Source organism: Chiloscyllium plagiosum, unplaced genomic scaffold (assembly GCF_037043375.1).
Source record: "Chiloscyllium plagiosum isolate Xiang-an unplaced genomic scaffold, Cpla_swu_hap1 HiC_scaffold_14, whole genome shotgun sequence".
Classification (NCBI taxonomy): domain Eukaryota; kingdom Metazoa; phylum Chordata; class Chondrichthyes; order Orectolobiformes; family Hemiscylliidae; genus Chiloscyllium; species Chiloscyllium plagiosum.
The window spans coordinates 92,236,199-92,263,552 of NW_028270152.1; the positions used below are offsets into that span (position 1 = coordinate 92,236,199).

General features: G+C 44.8%; 1 long non-coding RNA gene across 3 annotated transcripts in view; it reads right to left on the reverse strand.

Moving 5' to 3' along the window:
• Positions 1–3,312: 3,312 nt before the first annotated feature.
• Positions 3,313–27,354, reverse strand: part of LOC122552116 (uncharacterized) — a 161,767-nt gene continuing 137,725 nt past the window's right edge. For 2 of the 3 annotated variants that reach the window (XR_015759296.1, XR_015759294.1), the window contains exons 2-3: positions 14,521–14,646; positions 3,313–3,900 (exon numbers count right to left, since the gene is read on the reverse strand). This is a non-coding gene — a long non-coding RNA (uncharacterized LOC122552116). Of the gene's footprint in view, positions 3,901–14,520; positions 14,647–20,360; positions 20,517–27,354 lie in introns of those variants that run through there. The other variant, XR_015759295.1, reaches the window with a different exon arrangement.

Here is a 27,354-nt window from a genome sequence, read left to right on the forward strand (position 1 = left end):
TTCTCACTCAATCCTTTCCTTCTGTTTTACAGCAATTTCACACTGTACGTGAGGGTGAGAATGAATTTGTAAATACAAAAACTCCAATCAAAACCCGCACAGGTCAGGAGCTGTTTCTGCTGCTGGCATCACTCACAAGGAACAATAAAATAAAGGTTCAGTCACAAATCTTACAGGAACACAGAGGTTATAATCACCAGGAAAGGCTAAACAGCTTAAAACTCTTTTCTCAAGAGGAGGCTGAAAGACAACCTGGTACAAGTAGGAAGCTTTGTGCCTGTGTTTTCAGAGATTTGTGGTTGAAATCATTGGGATGGAAGCATGTTTTATTGCCCCAGGTCATCAAACGTGCAATCTAAATGTGCATCTTTCTTTCTGTCTTTCTGTCTGAGTTAACAATCAGATGGGTTGGTCAGTGTCTGAGTGTTTTCCCAAATCCCTGATTGAATCTGTCTCCCCCCACAATCTCAGGTGCCTCACCACTCCCTGGGTCATGGAGAAGCTCTGCCGTTACAATGAGAACTGTCTTTGCTGTCACCGCTCCTTGTGCTTCCGCCTAATCCCCACTTCCCTTCATTAAATCCCAGCTTCCTCTAGCCCATCCACATGGGCATGTTGAAGAGCATGACAGGAGATTGGATTGAAACCGAGAGTTCAATAGCCAGAATGAAATAGGAAGAAGGAAATAAACGGGGTTTGTGGATCCCAGGGAATACAGACTCCAGGCTGAGTCTTTTGTGGGCATTCCCGCAGTAATACGAGACAGCATTCCATGATGAGAGTTAAACCCGGGTGGCAGGAGAGGGAGCCACTGAACATTAGCAGGTTTAACTCAAACACAGGAGGTTTGCTCAGTCAGTAACAGTGTGTTAGACATGGATGTGAAGTGAGCAGCGAGGGGAAATGTTGACACAAGCTGCAGATGGACAACTTTCACTGGAAGAGGAGGTGGACATTCAGCCCCTCAACCCTGCTACGCCATTCAAAACTCTCCAAACTCATCAATAAACTCCTCTGCAATAGACAAGATGAATATTGAAAAACTAACCATCTGCAAATGCTGGGAAATCAGAAATAAAAAAAGAAATTTTCAGCAGGTCTGGCAGCATCTGTGGAGAGTGAACCTTTCGGGTCCAGTGACCGGTCAGGTGACCAGCTGCAGCTGACCATTCTGCCTTTTCTGTAACACTCTCTGGAACAGGTTCTGGTGCGAGGGGAATGAGACTATCAATAACAACTGAGAAAACAGGAGGATGTGCTCAATCAGAATAAAACACATTTTGGTCTTTCACTTTTAATTCAACTGCAAAAATTATTCATTATCATTACATAAATAATAGGCCAGAAATCAACTCTTCATGTCACTGGGTCTCAGAAACTGTGTTAATTCTGACCTTGACCAGCCTACATGTGAATCCAGACCCTGAATAATGGGGTTGACCCTGGACCATCTTCTTGGCAGTCAGAATGAATGTGATTTGGGAAGACACCAATGTGATAGGACCAGGGCGAGGTTGTATAAACGTGGGGACTGTGGGAAGGAATTCACTTACCCCTCCCAGCGGGACACTCACAGTCACAGTCACACTGGGAAGAGGCTGGTCACCTGCCTCATGGATGGGAAGGGATTTACTAAATCTTACAATCTGCTGAGGCACCAGAGAGGGCACAGAGGATTTAGACTCTTCACCTGCTCCATGTGTTAGAAAGGATTCATTCAGATCTCTCTCCTGCAGAGACATCAGTGCGTTCCCACCGGGGAGAGGCCATTCACCTGCTCCATGTGTGGGAAAGGATTCACCCAGTCTTCTGATCTGCTGAGACCCCAGTGAGCCCACTCTGGGGAAAGGCCATTCAGATGCTCAGTGTGTGAAAAGGGTATCAGTGATTCATCCCTCCTGCTGATACACCACAGGGTTCACACTGGGTAGGAGTTGTTTACCTCTCAGTGTGACAAGGGATTTGCTGCATCTTCAACATGATTGAGAGACCAGTGAGTGCACACAGGGAAGTGGTCATCCCCCTGCTCCGTGTGGGGTAGAGTTCACACATCACTGCAGCACTCTCATTCTGCAGTTACTGTTAATCAGAGTCAGGAGTGGACCTTGTACATGATGACACTGTTGGAGTATTGATGTTGTTGTTGGGGTTAACCACATTAACTGGGCTGGAGTTGACTGAATTTATATTGCCACTTTCTGAACTTCAGGATGTCTCTCTGAGCACAAGGCGACACAAATAGCAATGTGACAATGAGGATGGATCATCTGTTTTGATTTATATTGGGATTGAAGCACCTCTGCTTCAAAGCACCAGATACAAGGTCAGAGGCCAGCCTTGGTCAACGGCCATTGTGGAGTTTCCACATTCTCCCACAATAGTGTGGGTCTTCTGGTTTCCTCCCACAGTCAAAAGATGTGCAGGTTAGGTGGATCAGTCGTGCGACATTGTCCATGGTGTCCAGGACTGTGCAGACCTGGTGGATCAGCCATACAAAATGCAGTGTTACAGGGATGGAGTGCAGTGCGTGGGATGTTCTTCAGATGGTCGGTGGGATTTGATGGGCCAATGCTCTCCTTCCACACTGTAGGGATTTTATTCTATGATTAAAATCATAAACGCTACACAGCAGGGTGTCCCTGGAGAAGGAGCATGTGGTGTATCAATGCTCTCAATGCCTTTAGACAGAGGTGGGCACCGCAGGGGATACGTGCTTTATCTCTGTCGCTGCCCGCTCCCTACAACTCTACCTTGATTTAGTCCCTTCTCACTTTGTCACTTGTAATGGTTTGCTTTGCCTGTAAGGGGTCTTGTTTGGAAATATTCAATTGGTTACACGGGTGACTTACTGCTGGTAACAAAAAGCAAAATGGCGTAATGATGATGTTGATGGTGGGAAGGTTGCACAGCTCTGTGTGAGATAACATTTCTGGGTCGGAGAAATGGGGGTAAAAAGAACGCTTCACAGCTCACAAAACGAGAACTGAAAAGCAGTTAAATAAAACTAAAGGTTCAGACAGGGAGGGAATATTTCCCTGGAGTTTGAGTAACTGGGAAGTGATGGTTTCCGGGAATAGACAGGATTTTGTTTTACAGGGCGTTTGAAATTTTAAAAACTGTTATATTCAGATCGTTTCGATTCTTTTACTTTTATTCTGGGATAAACCTGAATACAAGGTTTGCAAATTTATTTTTTTAATGTAAAAGACAAATATTAAATAAAATCCATCAAACCTTCCCTCACTGAAAACTGATGTGGAGGTGCAATCTCCTGGAGAATCCCTGCCCTGCCTACTTCTTCCTACTCGGGCTCCATGGCTACATACATTCCTGGGAGAGAGCAGGAAGCAGCTATTCGGCTTTTCAATCCTGCTCCACCAACCAATGGGAACCAGCTGACCATCCAGCTCAGTCTCCTGTTCCTGCTGTGTCCCAATCCCCTTAGATATAGTTCTTCGAGGTAAATTCATCGAAGTCCTCCTTTGGCTTCACCACCTTTTGTTTCAGTGGCGTTGCGGTGTTACTGTGTGGGTGTAGGCAGGGGTAATGTGATGGTGCTGCCTCCTGGAGGATGCACTCAGCGTCCCTCATCATCCTGCAGTAACATCAACCGGGGTTCAGCAACTAGAGAGAGAACCCATTTCCAGGATATGGGCATCACTGGCTCAGCCAGCATTTATACCCGATCTCTAGTTACCCTTGAGAAGATGGTAGTGAGCTGCTGTCTTGAACCATTCACAGTCCATTTGGTGCAGAGAGACTGACAATGCTGGGAGGGAGAGTGTTCAGGATTTTGGTCGAGTGAGTCTCTATCTTTGGTTCTTCAAACGCTGGTTAACTTAATCACGATCTGCACATAATTTTGAGATTTCAGTCTGCAGATCTTCACCATCTAGCACCCTGTATAACGGAATATGTACAGATTAGAAATTCAGAACAGACAATTCTAATTTCTCTGGAATATTTTTCCCCTTTCTTCCCCCAAAGCTGTAACCCTGCAGCCCACTTACTCTCTCCCTCCATTCTGACTCTGCTACCCCTAATGTACACCCTCCCCATTCTCATGGAGTTGCTGATAAAAAGATCCATGCCACCACTTCCCGTCCCTGGTTAGACTCTGCACCCTTTCGGGTTCACTTCCTTTCCCTTCAGTTGCTGCAAGTCAGTAATGTAACATAAGAATGAGACAAAAGGAAACAGACAGGGAGGTGGCAGATCCTGGACAGAACAGGAACCTTCAGTCTGGGAGAAGGTGTCAGATCCTTCCTTGTTTCCCATAGGTCGATTCTCAGCATTACAACAAGTTGGGGATGGAACTTGGTTCCACGTGGGTGTGATGGCACATTGACCCCTCCCCCCACCGATCAATACTATAAGTAGATGCGTCCCTTCTCCAGCCAATCAGTGTGAAATACTTTCCGCTAGTTACCCAAAACACATGCTCCAAAACACGCCCACATTCCGTACATGTACAGTGCCGGGTTTCCCCACACATGTGTGGTCCCTGCCTCAGGGATTGTGGGAGTTGTTGTCCCCATGAAGCCTCTGCAAAGTGAATGAAAATTGTGGGCTGGAGGGTGTTGGATCCCCATTCAGACACACAGAACATGTGGGCTGCCACTGGGTTTTACTGAGACATCTGCTTATACAACCCGAGTTCTGACATAAGGAATATACATTCAGCCAATTGCGGGGTGGGGAGGTTAATAAGGGGCAGCAAATTTTAAGAGAGGTGGCTCAGTGGCTAGCACTGCTGCCTCACAGCGTCAGAGAGCCGGATTTGATTCCAGACTTCGGCGACTGTATGGAGTTTACACATTCTCCCTATGCCTGCGTGGGTTTCCTCTGGGTGCTCCGGTTTCTTTCCACAGTCCAAAGATGTGCAGGTTTGATGGATTGGCCATGCTAAATTGCCCGCAGGGTCCACACATGTGCCAGTTAGACAATTAACAACAGGAAATGCAGGGTTACAGGGAATGGATGGGTCTGAATGGGATGCTCACTATAGGGTTGGTGTGGACTCGATGGGTGAACACCCTGTTTCTGCACTGTAGGGACTCTATTCTATTCTCATGAAGAAGAATGTACCTATCTCAATGTGTTCTGAATCTGTGGAATTCCCTATTCAAAATGCAGTGGATGCCAGGGCAATGAGCAAACTTAATGAAAAGATACAGATGTTTCATTTGCAATGAGTTGAAGGGTGAGAGAGCGCAGGCGGGAAAATCCAGCTGAGAGCGAGGGGAGCTCAATCATCATTGTAATAAATGGTGGAGCTGGTTCGAAGGGCTGCATTGCCTCTCCTGTGCCCAGTGCTTATCTTCTTACGGTAATAACTGGAAAGCCGAATCCAAAAATCACCACCTTCAGAAAATGTAGGATACTCAGGTGGATTAGCGTTCCAAACTTAGATAGTGAGGAAGAGAGTAGGAGATAATGATTTTGCAATTTCACACTGAGGGGACACAGTGATTTATGGTGTTCGACTGTGTAGGACATTCACAGCGTCCAGAATACTCTGTTGGGAATATCTATCCTGTACTTTACTACAAAGCCAAGGTCTTTGACAATAAAACCCAAAACACCGCCTCCCCACGTAATCTGATAAAAGACTTGAGAAGTCTGGTTGAATTTAGAACACAAATGGAAAGCGGGAAGATTAAATCCAATCCCAAGATCCTGTGCTTAAACAAAGGAGACTACAATAGGATGAGGCAGGAGTTGGCTAATGCAGACTGGAAGCAAAGACTTTAGGGTGGGACAGTTGATGGACAGTGGAGGAATATCAAAGCAATTTTTCAAAGTGCTCAGTAAAAACATATGTCAGTGAAAAGGGAGGACTGTAGGAAAAGGAGTAATCTGCCATGGGTGGCTAAGGAAATAATGGAGTCTATCAAATTGAAATTGAAGGCATACAAATTGGTAAAGACCAAGGAGAAACTGGGAGATTAGAAAAACTTCAAAGATTAACAGAAAGCTTCATGGGATTAGAGATAAAATGTAATGAGTAGCTATCTCCAGGGACAGAATAGCAGTTTACACTGCTGGAGGGGAACCTATTGTGTGGGGAACATATGGCCTCTGTAATTGTTGAAGAACTTAACTGTTACCATAGAGATAATCCTGATCAAGTTAAAAATCACAGCACACTCCAAACACTTGTATTTCCAAATACAAGTTGGACTATAACCTGGTGTTGTGTGGTTTTTAACTTTGTCCATCCCACCCCAACCCCGGCTCCTCCACATCAGAATCCTGGCAGACAGCCCCCTGAAACTGAAGCGCCTGACAGGCACTTGAGGGAGCCAAAGGGGCGTGGGGGGAGGGGTGCGTGGTTTAACCACAAAGTGCTGAACTGGACTAGACTTTCTAACTGCTGTTGCCATGGAGATAATCCTTAGAGATAGACTCTATTCAAAGTCACAAACCACAAAGGTAGAAAAATGGGAGGCGTACATCGGACAGGCGGGGAGTTACCTGATGCTGCCTGGAGGTGTTTTGCACGTAAAATATCCAGGTAACTACCATGTCTCATCAATAAAGACTCAAAGAAGACCTCTCAGAGTTCTGTGCCTAGTTATTCCTATCCAGCAGGGTTCAGGAATATGAGTACACAGCAGTCAGTCTTCACAGTGGAGGATACGAAGAACATGCCAATAATTGATAAGGAGACTGAGGAAGGTGAGGACCAAGATAACCATTATCATGAAAGAGTTAGAGCTGGGCAAGGTATTGGAGCTAAAGGTAGACAAGTCTCTTTGCCCTGATAGAATACATCCCAGGATACCAACAGAGTTAGGGGGAGAAATAGCAAATGCACTTAGTCATAGAATCCTACAGCAGAGACAGGCCCTTTGGCCCAAGCCGATCAGAATGTCCATCCATGCTAACCCCATTTCCCTACACTTGGCTCATCTGCTTCTGAAACTTTCCTATCCATGTATTTGTCTAAATGCCTTTTACATGTTGTTAACAGACCCGCCTCAACCACTTCCACTGGCAGCTCAGTCTGTACACATTCCACCCTCTGTGTAGAACAGTTGCCCCTCAGGTTCGCTTTTATTCTTTCTCCTCTTCCCTTAAACTGATACCCTCCAGTCCTTAGTTCCCTGGGAAAAAGACTGAGTGCATTCACCTTACCCATGCCTCTCATGATCTTATACACTTCTTTCATATATTCCCCCTCGGTTTCCTCTGCTCTAAACAAAAAAATCCTCGCTTGTCCAACCTCTCCCTATAACTCAGACCCCTGAGACCTGGCATCATTCTTGTAAATTTCTTCTGCACCTTTCCAGTTGAATAACTGAAACCTACACTGCATCCATCACATTTCCCATGTTTCCCCACGGTGCTGGAACCGACGTGACAACACCAATGGATTACGATCCATGATCGATAATTCACTCCATTACAACAATCCCATTTTCAAAGCTTTTTCCATGATGCAGGAATCCTTTTGTCTTCCTGGTTTCATGGTTAATTGTCCTCATACAAAATCAATCTGTGGCTTAACTGTTCCTGGGAAATGTGCCATGATTTTTTAGACTTTCAAAAACCAAATGAAATCTCTCTCTACAGTCATCACACTAACACGGACTTTGCTGTCTCAGTACTTTTTCCAGCCACACTGACATTTGAAATATTCGTTCACGGGCAGAATGCACACCTTTCGTTCCAGATGAAAAGGCCAATGATATCCAGATCGGCACGGATCCAGTAACTATCAAAATTGAACATGAAATTCAATTTGAATTTCTCAACTGCAAATCCCCCCTTTCAGTACTCTACAACAGAGAAAACAAAGTGCTGGAGATCCTCAGCAGGTCTGGCAGCATCTGAAATGGTGACAGATGTAGGAAACATTGCAGCCTGAAAGAAGTGTTTAGATGATTACACCAGGCACGTGCGCTTGATGACCAATATGGAGAAGATGGGGGCATTGTGTTCAACAGTTTTAGACCAGAGACTCTGACCCCATTTTATTCGGTGTTTCTCTGAGATTCCCTCTTTTCGGAAGCAGGCAGGAGTGGGAAGCAGTGGAGAATGTAAATGATGTGTGATCTTCCTAGTGAGAGGATTCGAGTACAGGAGCAGGGATCCCTTTCTGGAAGGGCCTTGGTGAGACCACACCTGGGGTACTGTGTGTACCTTTGTTCCCCTTTCCCAAGTAAAGTTATCCTGGTTATTGAGAGAGAGTAAAGGAGGGTCACCAGCCTGAGTCCTGGGATGTGTAGATAGTTAAGGGCTGCAGATGATGGAAGTCAGAGTTGATCTGGGGACGTGCAGCAGGTCAGGCAGCATCAGAGGGGCAGGAAAGTTGATGTTTTGGGTCAGGCCAGTTTGTCAGTCCGGATGAATAGTCCTGACCCGAAACATCAACTTTCCAGCCCCATCGTATTCATGCTGGTCATCAAGCGCCTATTTATTCTAGTCCCACTTTCTGGCACTCAGCGTGTAACCGATATTGTAGTGCTTGGTGTGATCATCTTAACACTTCTTCAAGGCTGCAATGTTTCCTGCATCTGTCACCATTTCAGATGCTGACAGACTTGCTTAGGATGTCCAGCAATTTATGTTCTTATTGTAGATTTCCACCATTTTGCTGAAGCACCGAGAGTCATAGACATGTATACAGCTCCATATTTTCTTCACTCACATTTCTGAGATGGCAGGACTGATGGCTGAAGAGGGACTCAATCCTCGTTTAATCCTCCTTTTCTTTGGCTTTCTGAGCTGCTGACTGCATCACTAATATTCTACCTCCCATTCCCTGACCTGAATCTGACCCATCTAAGCCGACACTTTAATTCCCATCCCCCAGCCAGACTAGTTACAAACTCACCAATAGAACTGGCAAAACCACCCACCAGATTTGTCTCAGCTCTGCCCAGGGGTAACCGGTCAGGCTGGTATAGGTCCCACCTAACCCAGAAACAGTCCCAGTGCCTGAAGAATCAAAACCCTTCTCTGGTACACCATTTCCCCAGCCACACATCCAGCTGATCTACCTTCTCATTCCTGCTCTCATTAGCACATGGCACTGAGAGTAAGTCTGACATTATTACATTTCAGGAGCTACATTTTAATGCATCTCTGCTCTCCCTATGTCCAGCTTTCAGGCCCTCATCCCTCTGTTTAGCGATGTCGTTGATATCTGTGTGTTGCACAACCACGGGCTGTTTACCCTCCAGCTCCAGAATGTCCTGCAGCGACTCCATGATATCATGGATCTTGGCACCAGGGAGATTACATACCATCCTGGATTCAAGTCTGTGGGCACAGAAGTGCCTGGCTGTACCCCTGATTTTTGAATCCCCTGTCACTATAGCCCTGCCACTCTCAGTCCTCTTGTTCTGATCAGCAGAGCTCTCTGTGGTGTCATGAAACTGGCTGTTGCTGAATTCCGGAGAAGCCACCCCACCCATTCCCACCCTTATAGAATCCCAAGCGGTATACAGTATCTGTATGAGAAGGGGATAACAACGGGGGACTCCTGTACTCGCTTCCTGAGCCTTTTACTAGATCTGATGTTCACCCATTCCCTTTCTGCCTGTGTACCCCTCACCTGCAGTGTGACTAACTCACTAAACGTGCTGTGCATAACATTCTCAGTATTGCAGATGCTCCACAGTAAGTCCACTCTCAGCTCCAGCTCTGAAAAGCAGTTTCCCAGTAGCTGCAGATGGGAACCCTTCCTGCACACATAGCCGTCTGGGACACTGGAAGCGGCCCTTATTACCCACATTGTGCAAGAGGAGCACACCACGGGTCTGAGGGCTCCTGGCACAATGTCTCTCTACATTCATCTAGTTACTCCCATTACGATATTTTAAATGAGTGAGCAACCTTCCTTCACTTCAAACATGTCCATTATAATAACAAAGAAACCATCTTTACTTAAGCTGATATGTCATACTTAAAAAACTTAAATACTCCACAGGTATCACTGACAAATTGGCTATTCCCATTAGGACTGTGAATTTCCGAAAGGCCTGAACTGAAACTGAGTTTCTGCTTCACCTTCTCCCTGTCTCACCTCACTATTTACACCCAACTCCAAAACAATCTCATTGAGCCAAGCAGCCCTCACAGTGCAGCCCTGTCATTTTCATTGTCTGCTCATACCTACACTGCCCCAGCCTCCTGTACTGTTCCAATGCATCTTAATGGGAGCTCAGGACCAGCACCTCATCTTTCAATTCAGCCCTTTGTAACCCCAGAGTCAAAATGGACTTCAGCAGTTTCTGAATGAACAGACAGTTGTCAGAATCTGGAACATTCCATCTGAAATGATGCTGGAATTTGAGTCCACAAGGAATTTCAATGAGAAATTTGCAGAGAATTGAAAGTAGGGAATTTACAGATTAACATTATAAAGTGGATGATTGAGACTAAATCTGACAGTTCCTGCAAAGAGACGAGGTGTAATTTGGATAAATCTGTGCTCTCTCTCAGGCCAATGCCTCCTCCCACAGCTGCAGGGCCAAGAATTGAACACATACCCAAAGGGTGACCCAACCATGGACTTGAACATCTTTCTGCTTTTGGCTTGACAAAAATATTGAAGATATTTTCCCACAGACAGAACAGACAAACCCTTCTCCTTCCACAGTTAAATGCCAATGATATTCAGATCCTGATGACTCCGCTGACTGTAGAAACCTGTTTGAGATCCCAGTCTCAATTATTCTCAATTAATATCCTATAAAATGAATTCACAAAACAAAGCTCACAGTCAGTGCAAGATGAATAGTGAAGGCAAACACTTCTCTTGGTATGTGTTTGATGTGTAAATGCTCCTCTTCAAATCACCCCGCCCCCACCCAGGACGGGGACACGTGCATGCTCCTTGCGGTACCTTACCCCAAATAAAGATGGCGGCCATAACCCAGGTCCTCTCACTGACTGAGGCCCAAGCCATCTTCCCCTTTGTTGCAAACGTGGGACCAAGAGTTTCTAATTCAGACTAACGACCTGCAGAGTGTAACTAAACCCTCCCAGTCTACATTGATACATTTCATCCGGTTTCTGCTGCCACTCTCCCCTTTCCGCCTCCTGCACACACCAAGGGTCATCATGGGTCCAGTGACCCTTCCTCAGAACCGATGACAGTTGGGAAAATTAGAATCCCTTCAGGAAACAGGCCCTTCTGCCCAACAATTCCACACCCACCCTCCGAAGTTAATCCCATCCAGACCCATTCCCCTATCCTATTACTGTCCAATTACCCAGACTAATGCACATCCCTGAACACTACAGGAAATTTAGCTGAGCTAATTCACTTGACCTACACATCTTTGGACTGCAGGAGATAGGGGTTAAAGAGTAACTAATAGGTGGGGACAGAGCCCAAAGAGACACAGGAACATTTGGAAAGACAAAGGACTGGGAAGTTGGAAAGCTGTTAATGGAGGAGACAGGAACCTTCTAGCATCTGAGTGGCGGTGATGGAAATGGGGTCTGATGATCTACATTGTGCCTGCAAAAAAGACCCTGAGCTTCCAGTTGCCTGCTCTTTAACACACAAGACTGTTCCCTGTCCAACATCTCTGTCTCATGCTTACTGCGGTGTTCCAATGAAGCTTGATGCAATCTGGAAGAACACTTCAGAACATACAAAATGGCTTCCTATTTCAAGGACTGCAATTTTCTCTCACATGTGGTCAACAATGCCCTCCAGTGTATCTCCTCCACTTCCCACACCACTGCCCTTGAACCCCACCCCTCCAAATGCAACAAAGATGGAATCCGACCATCCTCACCTTCCTCCCAGATACAACGCATCATCCTCTGCTATTTCCACCATCAGATCCAACCACCTGAGATATATTTCCCTCCCCACCCCTTTCAGCATTCCACAGAGACCATATCCTCTGTGACTTCCACGTTCGATCACGCTCCCCACCAACCCATCCTCCACTCCAGGCACCTTCGCTTGTCACTGCAAGAGGTGGAAAACCTGTGCCCACACCTTCCTCTCACCTTCATCCAAGGCACCACAGGATCCTCCCACATCCAGGCATAGATTTCCCTGCCCTCCCAAACACCTCACCGATTGTGTCCTTTGTTCTCAGGACGCCAAATTGTGGAATATTTCAGGGAACATTTCTGGGACACATGCACCAACTAACCCCATCGCCCTGTGGCCGACCACTTCAGCTACCGCCCCCCCGCCACCACGCTGTTAAGGACATGTAAGTCCTCCAGCACAAAATCCGAGCCACCCGACACCTAGAGGAAGAACACCTTGGGAACTTTCACACACACGGCATCACGGTTTCCTCATCTCCCCTCCCCCACCTTATTTCAGATTCAACCCTCCAACTCGGCACAACCCTCTTGAACAGTCCCACCTGTCCATCTTCCTTTCCAATTAACCATTCCATCCTCTCACCACTACCTCCCCTTCTACAACCACCTATTGCCTCTCTAGCTCCCTTCCCCCAACCCCAAACGCCCCTCCCTATTTATCTCTCAGCCGTATTCCACCACCCACATTTCTGATGAAGTGCTGACATGCCCAATACATCAATTCTCCTGCTCCTTGGATGCTGCCTGACCTGCTGTGCTTTTCCAGCGCCACACTTTAACATAAGCTGGAAGAACAACACCTCATCTCCCACTCGGGGACCCTGCAATCCTCTGGCTTCAACATCAAATTCAATAATTTTAGGTCCTGAACTCCCCCACGTCCTAGTGTCTTTGCCCCCTACCCCACATACCAGGCCTTGTTATTACGTGGCCTTCCATTACACATTACCTATGGTTAGCCACTAACAGTCCCCATATACAGATATTCACCCTCCCCCTCAGATCGTATTCCACTCCTTTGTCCAACTGCTCTTATCTCTCTCTTTGGACTCTATCCCCACCTATCATTTACTCCTTAACCCCTACCTTCTGCTTAAAACCGACATTTTTTTCTCAGTAACATCAGTTCCTGAGGAAGCGTCACTGGATCGAAAATGCGAACCGATTTCTCTTCACAGATGCTGCCTGATCTGCTGAGCTTTTCCCGTACCTTCTGGTTGTTGTGTGTGATTTACAGCATCCGCAGTTCTTTTGGTTCTAATTTACTCGGAGTATCTAATTCAGGTCCAGCAGACTGAAAGTGTTTATCAACCCTCCCAGTCCACACCACCTCCATCTCTCTCCCAGTGTCTGCTGTCTCTCCCACTCCTTCACATTCAGTACCCCCTCACAGTGACACTGCATCTGCAAAGCTGATTGTCATGTGCTGGCCTGCTGGACCCACCCCTCATTCACTCCCATTTGCTGGAAGACCACGTCAACTCTCCTATTGGTCTGAAGCTGTGTCAATTAGCCAGGCCCCATTGTGACCTGAGTGGTGGGATCCTCCCAGGTGCATCAAAGGCTGAGGGGTGACCTCACAGAGGTTTATAAAAACATGAGGTGTATGGATAGGATAAATAGACAAAGTATTTTCCCTGGCATGGAGGATCCCAGCACGAGAGGGCATAGGTTTACGGTATGACGGGAAAGACTTTAAAGAGACTTCAGAGGCAATGTTTTCACACAGAGAGTGGTACGTGTATGGAATGAGCTGCCAGAGGAAGTGATGGAGGCCATTACGATTGCAACACTTAAAAGGCATCTTCATGTTTATATGAATAGGAAGGATATGGGCCGGGTGCTGACAGGTAGGACTAGATTGCGTTGGGATGTCTGATCAGCATGTACTGGTTGGACCGACGGGTCTCTGTTTCTGTGCTGTCCATCTATGACTCTTTGACCTTCCAGCCAATTCCGTATCCAAACAGCTAGTTCCTCCAGAATTCTATGGCATTGAACCTGCTAACCAGTGTGTTATGTGAAACCTTGTGTCTTTCTCAAGTCCAAGTTAATGATTTCAATGCACAAAGCCATGCTGACTCTCCCTAATCATTTCGTGCTTTTCCAATGACATGTAAATACTGTCCCTGAGAATCTCTGCCACTGACTTCACGCTCACTGGTCTATAGTTCCCTAGCTTTTCCTTACCACCTTTCTCAAATAATGGCACCAGTCTTCCAGCACCTCACCAGTGGCGATCGATGATACAAATATCGCAGCGAGGGGCCCAGCAAAAGCTTCCCTAATTACCCACAAAGTTCTGGGATACACCTGATCAGATTCCAGGGATTTATCCACCTTTATGTATTTTAAGACATCCAGTATCTCCTCCTCTGTAATATGTACACTTGCCAAGTTATCACTATTTATTTCTCCAACTTCTCTAACTTCCATACCCCCTTTCAGTAAAAACTGACATGAAATCCTTACAGAATCTCTCCCACCTCTTGCTGTTCCATAGACAGTCTTGTTGATCTTTGAGGGTCGCTATTCTCTGCCTAGTTATTCTTTTGTCTTTAGTGTATTTGTAGAATCTCTTTGGATTCTCCTTCAACCTATTTCCCAAAGCTATCTCATGTCCCCTTTTTTGCCTCCTGGTTTCCCGCGAGTACACTCCTACTGCCCTTATAGTCCTCTCGGGATTCACACAAACACAGTGGTCTGTACCTGCCATATCCTTCCTTCATTTTCTTGACCAGAGCCTCAATTTCGCAGGTCATGCAGCATTCTCGACGCCTCCCAGCCTTGGCCTTAACAGGAACATACTGTCTGTGTACTCTCATTGTCACAGGCCTATGGAGGAAATGACAGATGAGGACAGAGAAACAATCATTTATCAGTAAAGAGGTAGTGTTGGGAAAGCTAACAACTCATCCTTATCTCTATAATTCCTCTCTAGCTTCAGAACTATCACTATCTCTGCATCAAAAACATCACAATCTTTGCAACATCCTCCAATCTCTAATCTCCTCCAGTCTCAACACCCTATCTTTAATCATGTCCACCCTCACAAATCTCTGTGATGTGCCTTTCTTTAATTCCAGCCTTCAGGATAACCCATTTTTATTTCAGATTCCTGCACCCAGACCTCCACAATGTCCTGCTTAACCTCTGTCACATTTTCCTCCAAAAAAACATTAATCAATCACGTATCATCTATTCTAATATCACCTTCTCTGACCTGGTTTCTATTGTGGCTTGTCATATTCCTATATTACGTGTCTGTGGTCTACATGACAGAAAATGGTTTTGTGGTCCATTGGGTTTATGCTGTAATGAAATCTCCCAGCTAACTATTTTAATCCCATTTTCCAGCACAGAGCCCATAGACCTGTCAGCCTTGGGCTTGCAAGTGTGTTCCTAAATAGATTTTAAATGCCATCGGGATTTCTGTCTCTCACTCTCTTCCAGACAGTGAGGTTTAGTGCAACTGTTGCTCTATGCTATCACCCACAGAGTTCAGAGCAGCTGGGTCTGTGCGAACCACAGATCGCCCACACATTGTGAAGGATGGCAGGGTCCCTTAGAGGGGGCACAGGAGATTTACCAGGATGGTTCAAGGAATGGGGGATTTTAGTTGCAGAATTTGTGGGGCTTTTTTACATTAATTGTTCACGTGACATGTGTGTTGCTAATACACATCAAGAATAACCATCCACAATTAATGGACTCTCCTTTTCAACCTCTGCCCTTGCTTGCGCTGTAATATTCAGGTTAACCACCACTAGACATCTCTCCCAAATGAGAGAGCAGTCCTATGGTTGGGTAGGACAATGCTGACTTGATCTTTTACACAGTGATGCCACTGTGCCTCGAGGGTGGGGAGAGGGAATGCTGCAAGTGCTGGATGGGAAACCACTCAGACACAGTGCTTTATCCTGAGGATGTTCACTTTCTTTAATGTTGTTGGGGGGGCGGTGCACTGATGCAGGCAAGTGGAGAATGTTCCAACACAACCCTGATGTGTACCTTACAGAGAGCAAACAGACATTGGGTATTTCGCGGTTTGGAAAAACTGAGATTGTTCTCCTTGTAGCAAAGGAAATTTGGGGAGCTGTGACAAAGCGGTTTACAAACGTTACACGTTATAATAATAAACCTTACACCCATTAGCTCATTATACAAGGATTACAGGACACATGTTGAAGATTTGGGAAGATCTATTGAGAGGATGGTTTGATTCAAAGGAGAATTTTTATGCAGCAAATGGTATTGATCTGGAACACAATACTCTCACACAATATGAATATCCAGGTCCTGATGAATGGAGTAATTCTGTCAAGAGTTTGGCATTACAATGACTGAGATTACCACCTGAATATCTGCCTGTAATACAAGTTTATAAAATCCGTCACTGTCAGTTCAAGTTTGAAACTCATACAATCCCCTCCTCCTGGCCCAGGATGACTGTACACATTACCCCTGGTGGAGGTTAGCAGGCACTTCAAGGGCAAATCTGTGTGGGTTTCTTTGAGTTTCCACCTTGGGACTTCATGTGATTGAACATAGGACAGAATGTCCCAAGATTCAGTGAGATATGGAGAGCAGGATTTGCTTCCTTTTCTTTCCTTCCGTTCTGCCGCTGTGCCTCCTCAATAAGACATGGGGTGTGAAAGGCTTATGCAGCTTGATGGGCAAGATGTCTCCATTCTGACCATTGGGCAGCAAGCTCCTCCCAGTCATGAAACAGAGTATCCCTGAAAGATAGCAACTACGCATGCTTCCCACTACATGTACATGTTTCGAATAATGAGGGGTCAAATCTTCTAGAAAAGGTATAACAGGAAAGTTCCAAAAGGATTATAAACAACTTACAGAGAGATATTGACAGGAAACGTGGGCAACAAGTTGGCAAATAGAGTATAACTTGGGATAAACTGTAGAAAGCTGCACCACAAAGACACTGGGGGAAAATGAGCAGGAAACACAGAAAGCTAGCACACAGTTATAACATTGAATCAGGTAGGGGAATGAAATGCTATCCCTTATTTCAAAGAGATTGCCATATAAGAGTTTGGAGTATATACCTTAGGGCAACTGAACAAATGGCGAGTGAGACCACATCTGGAGTAACATGAACAGATTTGGTCGCTTTAGTTAATGAAATAGAGCAGTTTATTGGAGGCATTTCAGAGAAGATCCATTGGGATGATCCCTGTTTTGAAGGGATTATCCTGTAAGCAAAGGCTGAAGTTGGGAATCTACTCACTGGACTTTGGAAGAATGAGAGGTGATCTCTTTGAAACATACAGGATTCTGTCGAGGTTTGACAGGGTAAATATGGAGAGGATGTGTCCCATTACGGGTGGGTTTTGAACCAGATTCTGGGTCAGTCGCGGAATCAAGGGTTCTGTTTCAGATTTGTCAAGTTAAAGGCAACACCGACAGAGGTTAGGGTTTCACTAGCGATGGAGCTAGGGTGAGAAGGAGACAAGCAACGTTTTAGAGATTGGAATTCCTGGTGTTTGTGATTGTGTAGATGTCTGATCGGAAGGTCACCTTGGGGTCAGATATGAAAGCAATATTGTGAAGAATGTAGTTCTGCCTCAGACACTTCCCAGTGAGGGGGAGGGACACAGCAGTAAGGGAAATGAATTTGGAATAGCAACTGAAGGCAATGGGTTGAACAATTACAGTGTTTCATTGGAGTGAATTGCAGCTAATCCAAGCGTGGTAAGCAGTTTGATAACTGAGTAACAGTGGAATAATGGAGACGGATGATGGGGAGGGAGAGCTGGACATTGTCAGTGTACATGTGAAACCTAACACAGTGCTTTTGGGCGATGTTACCTCCTGGCAGTCTGTAGGTGAGAAACAGGACGGACCAAAGATAGATCCTGGAGGGACACCAAATACAATAAATTCAGAAAGGAAAGGGAGAGTGGAGATGGAGCAGGATTTTCCAATGATGGTGAGGTCAAACATTAGGTTTTAGCAGAATGGGAGAGAAGGACATAACCAGAAAAGACAGACAGACAGATCATGGAACAATATCTGTGAATTGCAAGGCGGGGAGGGCGGTGACAAGCAGGAGGATGAGAGAGAGATTTCGAATGTCCATGATTTGGCTACACTAGGGTAAATGGTCAAGATGACCTCTAATAAGGCTTGACAAGAGACTCTAGGAAATGCAAGTTTAGGACTAAAATGAGGAGCACCCTTGTGAGGCAGTTTGGCTCGGTGGGCTAGTGGAGAAGGAGCGAAGAAGCAGAGGCAGCTGATCGGATTGTCTCAATGTTATTGACAGAGAAACTCCATGTGCTCCTCACTCTTGTTGGAGGGGAGGATGGAGGAGACAGGATAATGGGCATTTTTTTAATTTCCAAAACAATAAACATAACCTGTGATAGTGATTCTGAAAACAAGTGAAGAAACCTGTCGTATTTATCATTTATCAAGAATATTAAAATATACAACTGAAGTTCAGGTTTGAATCCCAAATCGGTAGAGGGTGGCTCTGAAGTCAAGAAAAAAATAACTGGAATGAAGAATCTAATGTTTGCCATGGAACCATTGGGCATGTTTTTCTGCCATTGACAATGTCCTTGAGGGGAAAAAACCCGACAGTGGCCCATCAAGTCACTCATTGCATTAATCACTGCACAGTCTCAACAAAGGAATGAAACTGGATGGATCACATTACATCTACCAATGCACTAGCAAATACAACCACACAATCAGCCCTTTTGACTCTGCAACTTCCACCTCACTATGGGCCAACAACAGCAGCAGAACTGTACTCCAGCCTAATCTGAAACTCATGGCCTGATATCCCCCACTCAACCATTAACATCAAGCCAGGGGAATCAACCCTGGTTCAATGGTAAATGCAGGAGGGCATGCCAGGAGCAGTACCAGGCATACCTAAAAATGAGGTGCCAACCTGGTGCAGCTACCAAACCTGCATGGCCAAACAGCACAAGCAACACCAAATAGAACTAAGTGATCCCATAACCAATAGATTAGATCAGAGTTCTGCAGTTCTGCCACACCTAGTCAAGAAGAGTGATGGACAATTAAACAACTCACTGGAGGAAGCATCACAGATATCCCCACCCTTACTGATGGAGGGGTCTCACACATTCATACAACAGATAAGAGGACAGCATTAGCAGCGATTTTCAGCAGTGCCAAGTGGATGAGCCTTCTCCATTGGTCCCTGACATCACAGATATGAATCGACTTGGTTGAAAACTCATTTCAAATCAGATCAAGAAATGGATAAGCAGTGTAAAGGTATGGGCCCTGCCAATAATACTGTTGGCTGTGCTCCAGCACCTGCTGCCCACCAAGGCAAGTACTGCTCCAGCACTGGCACCTACTGACTTTGTGGAACATTGCTCAGGGATGTTCCAACACAAAAACACAGGGCAAAACCAACTCAGCCAATTCCCCTCCATCAGTCCACACTCGCTCAGCAGTGAAGTGATGGAAGGTGTCATCAACAGTGCTGTCAAGCACCTGCTCAGCAATAACCTGCTCAGCGATGCCCAGTTTGGGTTCTGCCAGGGCCACTCAGCTCCTGAGCTTGTTCCAGACTTGATTCACAAACTGACAGACAGCTAAATGAGGTGAGGATGACAGCCCAGTCCCACTCCAAGACCACTATTTTGACTTCAGTGATATCACCTGACCTTACCACAATCTCAGCTCATTTGCTGAAACTCTCATTCATTCCTTTAGTTAACTGTAGATTTCATTATCTAAACCCACACCTGGCCAGCATCCCACATTCGCCCTCCCGATAATCTCAAGAATATTGAAAACTCCACTGCTGAAGTGCTCACTTGTACCCAAAACTTACTGATCAATCAAAAGACTCCCATTTATAAGCAACAACAATTTACTTTCGCACCTTTGAATTAATTCCTGGCTGTAAGCATTCCTATCTCCCTGCACCACACACCCTTTCATATCACAATAACTCATTTTAGTTCAGACTCTCAATGATGTGTTTATTTTTGAGTTCACCTGTGTGACTGTTTCTATAGACTCCAAGGGAACATGGTCTGGAATGCCACTCTACCCCTCTCAGATCTACTTTCTTCCTTTAAGGCATTCTTGAAAAACTGCTTATTTGGCAATGGGTTTGGTCACTGGACACAATATTCTCCATCTCTTGCCTTATGTCAAAAGTTTTCAATAATATTTTTGTGAAATTAAAACCATGATGATTTGTACAGATATCTTCTACTCTTCGATATCGCTGAGTGAATAATCTGTAATGTCTCCTACCCAACCACGTTGTGGGAGCACCCATACAATACAAACTGCAGCAGTACAAGGAAATCAAACATCACCCTCTCCACAGGCAACAAGGATTTGGCATTGATCGCTGGTTTCTGTGGAAGGAGAACTCATATTGCAGTTGATGTTTCAGGGAGTGCAATATAAATTATAGGAAATGAAAATGGTGCAGACTTTGACGGTCAGAAATTGAAGGAAAATGCACTCGCTTGTTGGAAAAAAGAATTCTTGACTGTCAAAGATATTGTGGAAAAAATAACCTGATAATGGAACAGCATATGGTCAGGAGTCAGGCAGCAGTGGACAATTCATTTACATTCCTGAAGAAGGGCTTATGTCCGAAACGTTGATTCTCCTGCTCCTCGGATGCTGCCTGGCCTGCTGTGTTTTTCCAGCTCTACATTTTTCAATTCATTTACAAAACAGCTGTGAAAGTAATAGTAAAATATTATACAGACCAAAAATACACCCATGAGAGACTGAGGAAGCTAGATAATGAACAGGTGGACATCAGAGAACCCAGAGGTGAACCAGAGCAAAGTTCACTTTTATGAACCCACAGTCAAAGATGTCTAGCACAGAAACAGACTTCTTCAGTCCAACCTATGCCAACCAGATATCCTAACCTAATCTATCTAAATTAAATCCTATCTGCCACTCCTCAGCCCATTGGCCCATCTGATCAATATCCCACTGGACTCTGAGATAACCTTCTTCATTGTCCACAATACGTCCAATTTTGGTGTCACCTGCAAACTTACTAACTATACGGCCTCTATTCACATCCAAATCATTTAAATGAATGACGAAACAAATCCAGAAAAGAAAATACATTTCTCTGGGTTTGAATGTGCTCAGTGTAAATCCTGCCCTCTGACTCTTTTTACCAGGGAAGGCTGTACATACACCCCTCTGAACTTTGCCCCCTACAAAGCTGGCGGCAGCGCACGTGTCCAGTGAATCATTGCCCCGAATAAAGATGGCGGCGCTCACTCGGGCCGATTACTCAACGAGGCATATTCCCGTTTGCTGCAAAAACGGGACTGTAAGTTTCAAATTTTGTATTTTCCGATGTGTACCAAATGATTGTAAAACCTCTCAGACCATACCAACACCATTTCCCTCCCGCTTCCTGCAGTTTATTTCTTTCCTTACCGACAGGACTCTGTGGACACACACCCCGAACATCCGCACCCACCGCGAGATGATCACGTGGTATAGTCTAGTCCCGCCCTCATTCACTGATTGGTCGGAGGACTCACTGCCCCGCCAGGTCCTCCAGCTTCTTCTCCTGCCTTTCCATTGGTCCGCCGCTGACATCAATCACTTCTTCGGTCCAACCTGTCCATGCCAACCAGATATCCTAACCGAATCTATCTAAATTAAATCCTATCTGTCACTCCTCAGCCCATTGGCCCATCTCATCAATATCCCATTGTACTCTGAGATTGTCCACAACACCAACTGTTGGCTGGAGCTTGCGCACTGCTTCGTGGCTTTTGCTGCTGTTTCTCAGTTACAAGAGGGGGATTCGGCGCTGAGGGACAAAGTTAAATATCACACAACCACCTGATGAAGGACCAGCAAAGTTGTGATTCCAAATTAACCTGTTGGACTATAACCTGGTGTTCTGTGAATTTTAATTTTGTCCATCCTAATCCAACACCAGCATCTCCAAGTCACGAGTGAGGGAGGAATGCATAACATAAGAACTAGGAACAGGAGAAGGCCATCCTGCCCTTTGAGCTTGCTCTACCATTCAATAAGGTCATGTCTGATAATTTCGTGGACACAGAGCCATTTACCCACGTTCTCACCGTATTCCTTAATTAATTATTTCTTTTTTTTAAAAAAAAAAACTAACTTAGCTTTAAAAACATTCATTGAACTAGCATCAACTACTTCCCTGGGCAATGCACTCCATCGAGGTCAAGACGTTCCTTCTGAATTCACTCTTAAATTTGCTGCCTCTAACCTTGTGGTGAAGCCCTCTTGTCCTAGCTTCACCTGCCAGTGGAAACATCCTCTCTACTTCTATTTTATTCTTTCCATTCATTATTTTATATTTTTCCATTCTTCTGAATTCCAATGAATATAATCCCAATCTACTTTGTCTCTGTTAAGCCAAACCCCTCACCTCCGGAATCAACATAGTTAACCTCCTCTGCACCCCACTCTAGTGCCAGTACATCCTTGAGCACGTAAGGAGATAAAAACTGCATGCAGTACTCCAGGTGTGGCCTCACCAGCACCCACTATAGCTAGAACATTAACCTCTGCTTTTAAACATAATCCCTTCAGCAATGAAGGACAAAATTCAATTTGCCTTCTGAACTGATTGTTATACCTGGTGACCAACCCTCCTGCAGAAGGATGTTCAGGTGCCTCGGCATAGCAAATAATGCAACGTTTTAAAATTCAAGTAATAATCTTTTTATTAATGTTACTCCAACCAAAGAGTATGACTTTACATTTATGAACATAATATTCCACTTGCCAAACCATTGTCCACTCACTCAATGTATCTCTGTTCCTCCGCAAAGTTTCCCAGTCCTCCGGACACTTTGTCCTGCTACTCATCTTAGTCTCATATGCAAACTTTGATACCCTACATGTGGTCCCCAACTCCAAATCATCTGTATCAATTCTAAATAATTGCAGTCCCAACACTGATCCTAGAGGCACACTACTAGTTACTGATTGCCAGCCAGAATAAGGCTTATTTATCCGCACTCTTGGCTTCCTGTTAGCCAACCAATCTTCTATCCATGCTAATACTCTATCCCATGCGCCCTTATATAATGCAACAGCCACCTGCGTGGCACCTTGTTGAAGGCCTTTGGAAATCCAGGTACACCACAGCCACTAGGTCCCCATTGTCCACCTTGCTCGAAATGTCTTCATAGAATTCCAAACGATTTGTCAAGCATGACCTGCCCTTTATGAATCCATGCTCTGTCTGCCCAATGGGACAATTTCTATCGCGATTCCCTGCTATTTCTTCCTTGATAATAGACCCAAGCATATTTCCAACTACAGAGAATAAACTAACTGGTGTAGAATTCCCTATCTTTTGTCCGCCGCCTTTTCTTACAGTTATTCCTTTTCACTGAAATATGCCTTTGCTGAGCACTTCCTAAAATGTCTTTGAAAACTTTTCACTACTCATCAACTGTCCCACCATAAAACCTTTGTTTCCAGTCTACTTTATCCAGTTTCTCCCTCATTCTATTTTAGTTCCCCGTGTTCAGGCACAGGACCAAGGTATTAGATTTTATCTTCACATTCTCCATATGTATTCTAACTTCAACCATACAGTGATCACTTCTTCCAAGAGGATCCCGAACTCTGAGATCATTAATTATTCCTGTCCCATTGCACAGGGGCCAGATTTTGGATAGATTGCGCCTTGTCAGTTACATTTCATACTGTTCAAAAAACCTATCATGGATACACTTAATGAACTCCTCAAGGCTACCCTGACTGAGCTGGTTCAACCAATCTACATGTAGATTAAAATCACCCATGGTAATAGACATGCCATTTTTACAGGCATTAGTTATTTCTTTGTTTATTGCCCATCCCAATGTGATGCCTACACACTGCGCCTATCAGTGAATTTCTTGTTAGAATTTTGAAAGCATCATTCCTGTTTCTCCTAACGTACAGCAATAACAACAACTACTTGCATTGTATGGAATCTTTCTCAATGGCAAATCTCCTAAGGTGCTTCATGGATGATCAAAACATTGATTTAGGAGAATGATTTTAAATTACATCTTAAAGAAGGATAGAGAAGGTTAGGGAGGGTTTTCCACAGACTTCTTCCCTTGACAACTCCAATTGTGGAATGACGCAGGTGGGGTGGGTTGAAAAGGGAATGTACAAAGGGGAAATGGAAGGGCGCAGGCAGTGCATAAGGTCTTAAGGATAGAGGAGGTTCCAAACTGAGTCTGTCTGTCATAGATATTATGGCTGCCTCATGGAGTTTGAAGCACCGCAATGGGCCCATGCATGTCATGTTAGTCAAGGATAGTATAACGGTGGCTGAGAGAACATTTAATGAGGACTTGTCTATTGAAATAGTATGGGCTGAGGTTAGAAACAGGAGAGGAGAGGTCACACTGCTTGGATTTTTTATACACCGCCACAGAGTTCCAGTGAGGGGGAAGAGAGGATTAGCAAAACTACTCTGGGTAGGAGTGAAAGTAACAAGGTGGTCATTATGGGGGACTTTAACTTCCCCAACATTGACCGGAAATGCTATAACTCTAGTACGTCGGATGGATCAGTTTTTGTCCAATGTGTACAGGAGGGTTTCCTGTCACAGTATGTCAAAGGGCCGACAAGAGGGGAGGCCACATTGGATCTGGTGCTTGGTCAAGAACCGGACTAGGTGTTTGATTTAGTTGTAGGTGATCACTTTGGAAAGAGTGATCATAATTCAGTTATGTTTAGTTTAGCGATGAAAAGGGATAGGTACATGCCACAGCTGAAGACTTATCGATGGGGCAGTGGCAATAATAATGCGATTCAGAAAGAATTAGGATGCATAGGATGGGGTAGCAGTGGATGCAGACAATGGAAATGCGGAGCTGTTTTAAGGAACAGATATTGCATATCCTTGATAGGTATGTCCCTGTCAGGCAAGGAGTAAATGATAAGGTAAGGGAACCGTGGTTTACCACAGAAATTGCATCTCTTGTTAAGAAGATGTAGGAGGCTTATGTGTTGATGAGACAAATGGTACAGATAAGGCGATGGAGACTTACAGATCAGCTAGGAAGGATTTAAAGAGAGTTAAGAAGAGCAAAGAGAGGACACGAGCAGTCTTTAGCGAATATAATAAAGGAGAACCCTAAAGCTTTTTATAGGTATGTGAGGAATAAAGGATAGAGTAGGAATAGGGCCAATCAAAGACAGAAGTGGGAAGTTGAGTGTGGATACTGTGGAAATCGGAGAGGTGCTAAACGAACATTTCTCATTGGTTTTCACTCAGGAAAATTAGAATATTGTAGATAATAATGAGGTAGAAGATGCTAGACTAGAAAGGATCGAGGTTAGTTTCGAACAGGTGTTATTCATGCTAGAAGGATTGAAAGTAGACAAGTCCCCTGGACTAGATGGGATTTATCCGTAGATTGTCTGGGAAGCTAGGGAGAAGATAGCAAAGACTTCGGCTTTGATATTGAGTCATCATTGCCTACAAGTTCAGTACCAGAGGACTGGATGATTGCAAATGTTATGCCCTTGATCAAGAAGGGCAGTAGAGATGACCCAGGTAATTAGAAACCAGTGAGTCTTACTTCTGTTGTAGGAAAGGTTTTGGAAAGGATTATAAGAGACACTATTTGTAATCATATGACAAACAACAATATGATTTCAGATCGTCAATATGGTTTTGTCAAGGGTAGGTCGTGTCTCACAAACCTCATTGAGTTTTTTGAGATGGTGATCAAGCATATAGATGAGGGTAGGGCAGTTGACGTTGTATACATGGATTTCAGTAAAGCCTTTGATAAGGTTCCACATGGTAGGCTGTTAGAGAAAATGCAGCAACATGGAATTCAGTGTGATTTAGCAGTTTGGATTAGAAACTGGCTTTCTGAAAGAAGGAAGATGGAAAATAATCAGCTTCCAGTGTGGTTAATAGTGGTGTCAAGATACTACATGGCTTGGAGAGGGTTGACGCTAGAACATTGTTTCCGTTAGGCGAGGAGACTAGGACCCGTGGACACAGCCTTAGAATGAGAGGGGGTAAATTCAGAACAGAAATGTGGAGACATTTCTTCAGCCAGAAAGTGGTGGGCCTGTGGAATTCATTGCCACAGAGTGCAATGGAGTCTGGGACGCTAAATGTCTTCAAGGCAGAAATTGATAAATTCTTGATGTCACAAGGAATTAAGGGCTAAGGGGAGAATGTGGTAAGTGGAGTTGAAATGCCCATCAGCCATGATTGAATGGCGGAGTGGACACGATGGGCCGAATGGCCTTACTTCCGCTCTGTCTTATGGTCTTATGGTGTGCCACAAGGATCTGTTTTGGGATCACTGCTGTTTGTCATTTTTATAAAAGTCTTAGATGCAGACATAGATGGATGGATTAGTAAATTTGCAGATGAAACGAAAGTCAGTGGAGTAGTGGACAGTGTGGAAGAATGTTACAGGTTGCAGGGGGACTTGGATAAACTGCAGAATTGGGCTGAATGGTGGCACATGCAGCTAAATGTAAGGTGATGCACTTTGTGAAGAACAACAGGAAGGCAGAGTACTGGGTCAATCGAAAGATTCTTGGGTAGTGTAGATGTGCAGAAGGATATTGGAGGCCATGTACATAGATGCCTGAAAGTTGTCACCCAGGTGTACAGTACTGTTAAGGCGGCATACAGTGTGTTAGGTTTCATTCGTAGATGGATTGAGTTCTGGAGCCGCAATATCATGCTGCAACTATACAACTGGTGCGGCCATATTTGGAATATTGTGTGCAGTTCTGGTGCCCATATTTCTGGAAGGATGTGGAAGCATGGGAAAAGGTTCAGAGGATATTTACCAGGATGTTGTGTGGTCTGGAGGGAAGGTGTTATGAGGAAAGGTTGAGAGACTTGAACGTGTTCTCATTGGCAAGAAGAAGGCTAAGAGAGGATTTGATAGAGACATACAAGATGATCAGAGTCTTAGATAGGGTAGACAGTGAAAGTCTTTTTCCTAGGATGATGACATTAGTGTGTATGAGGGGGCATATCTACAAATTGAGGGGTGATAGATTTAAGACAGATGTCAGAGGCAGGTTCTTTACTCAGAGTGATTAGGGCATGGAATCCACTACCTACTAATGTAGTTAACTCAGCCACATTAGTGAGATTTAAACAATCCTTTAGATAAGCACATGGGTGATTTCAGGATAGGGTAGGGGGACGAGCTGTGAATAGTTCACAGGTTGGCGCAACATCAAGGATCGAAGGGCCTGTTCTGCGCTGTATTGTTCTCTGCTACAAGAGATTTTTACTGTCTTAAACAGAGTGATGGATCTTGTATTGTGGGCTTACGAAGTGTCACTGATCTCTACCAAACAAGTACGAGGTAGAGAATGCTGCTTGACCTGCTGCGCTTTTCCAGCAACACATTTTTCAGCTCTGATCTTCAGCATCTGCAGTCCTCACTTTCTCCATGTACGAGGTAGAGTCAGGGCAATAATAAGAGGCTGCAACAGGAGGGGGACAGGTAGCTCCATACAAAACCGGACTCCTTCTCAACT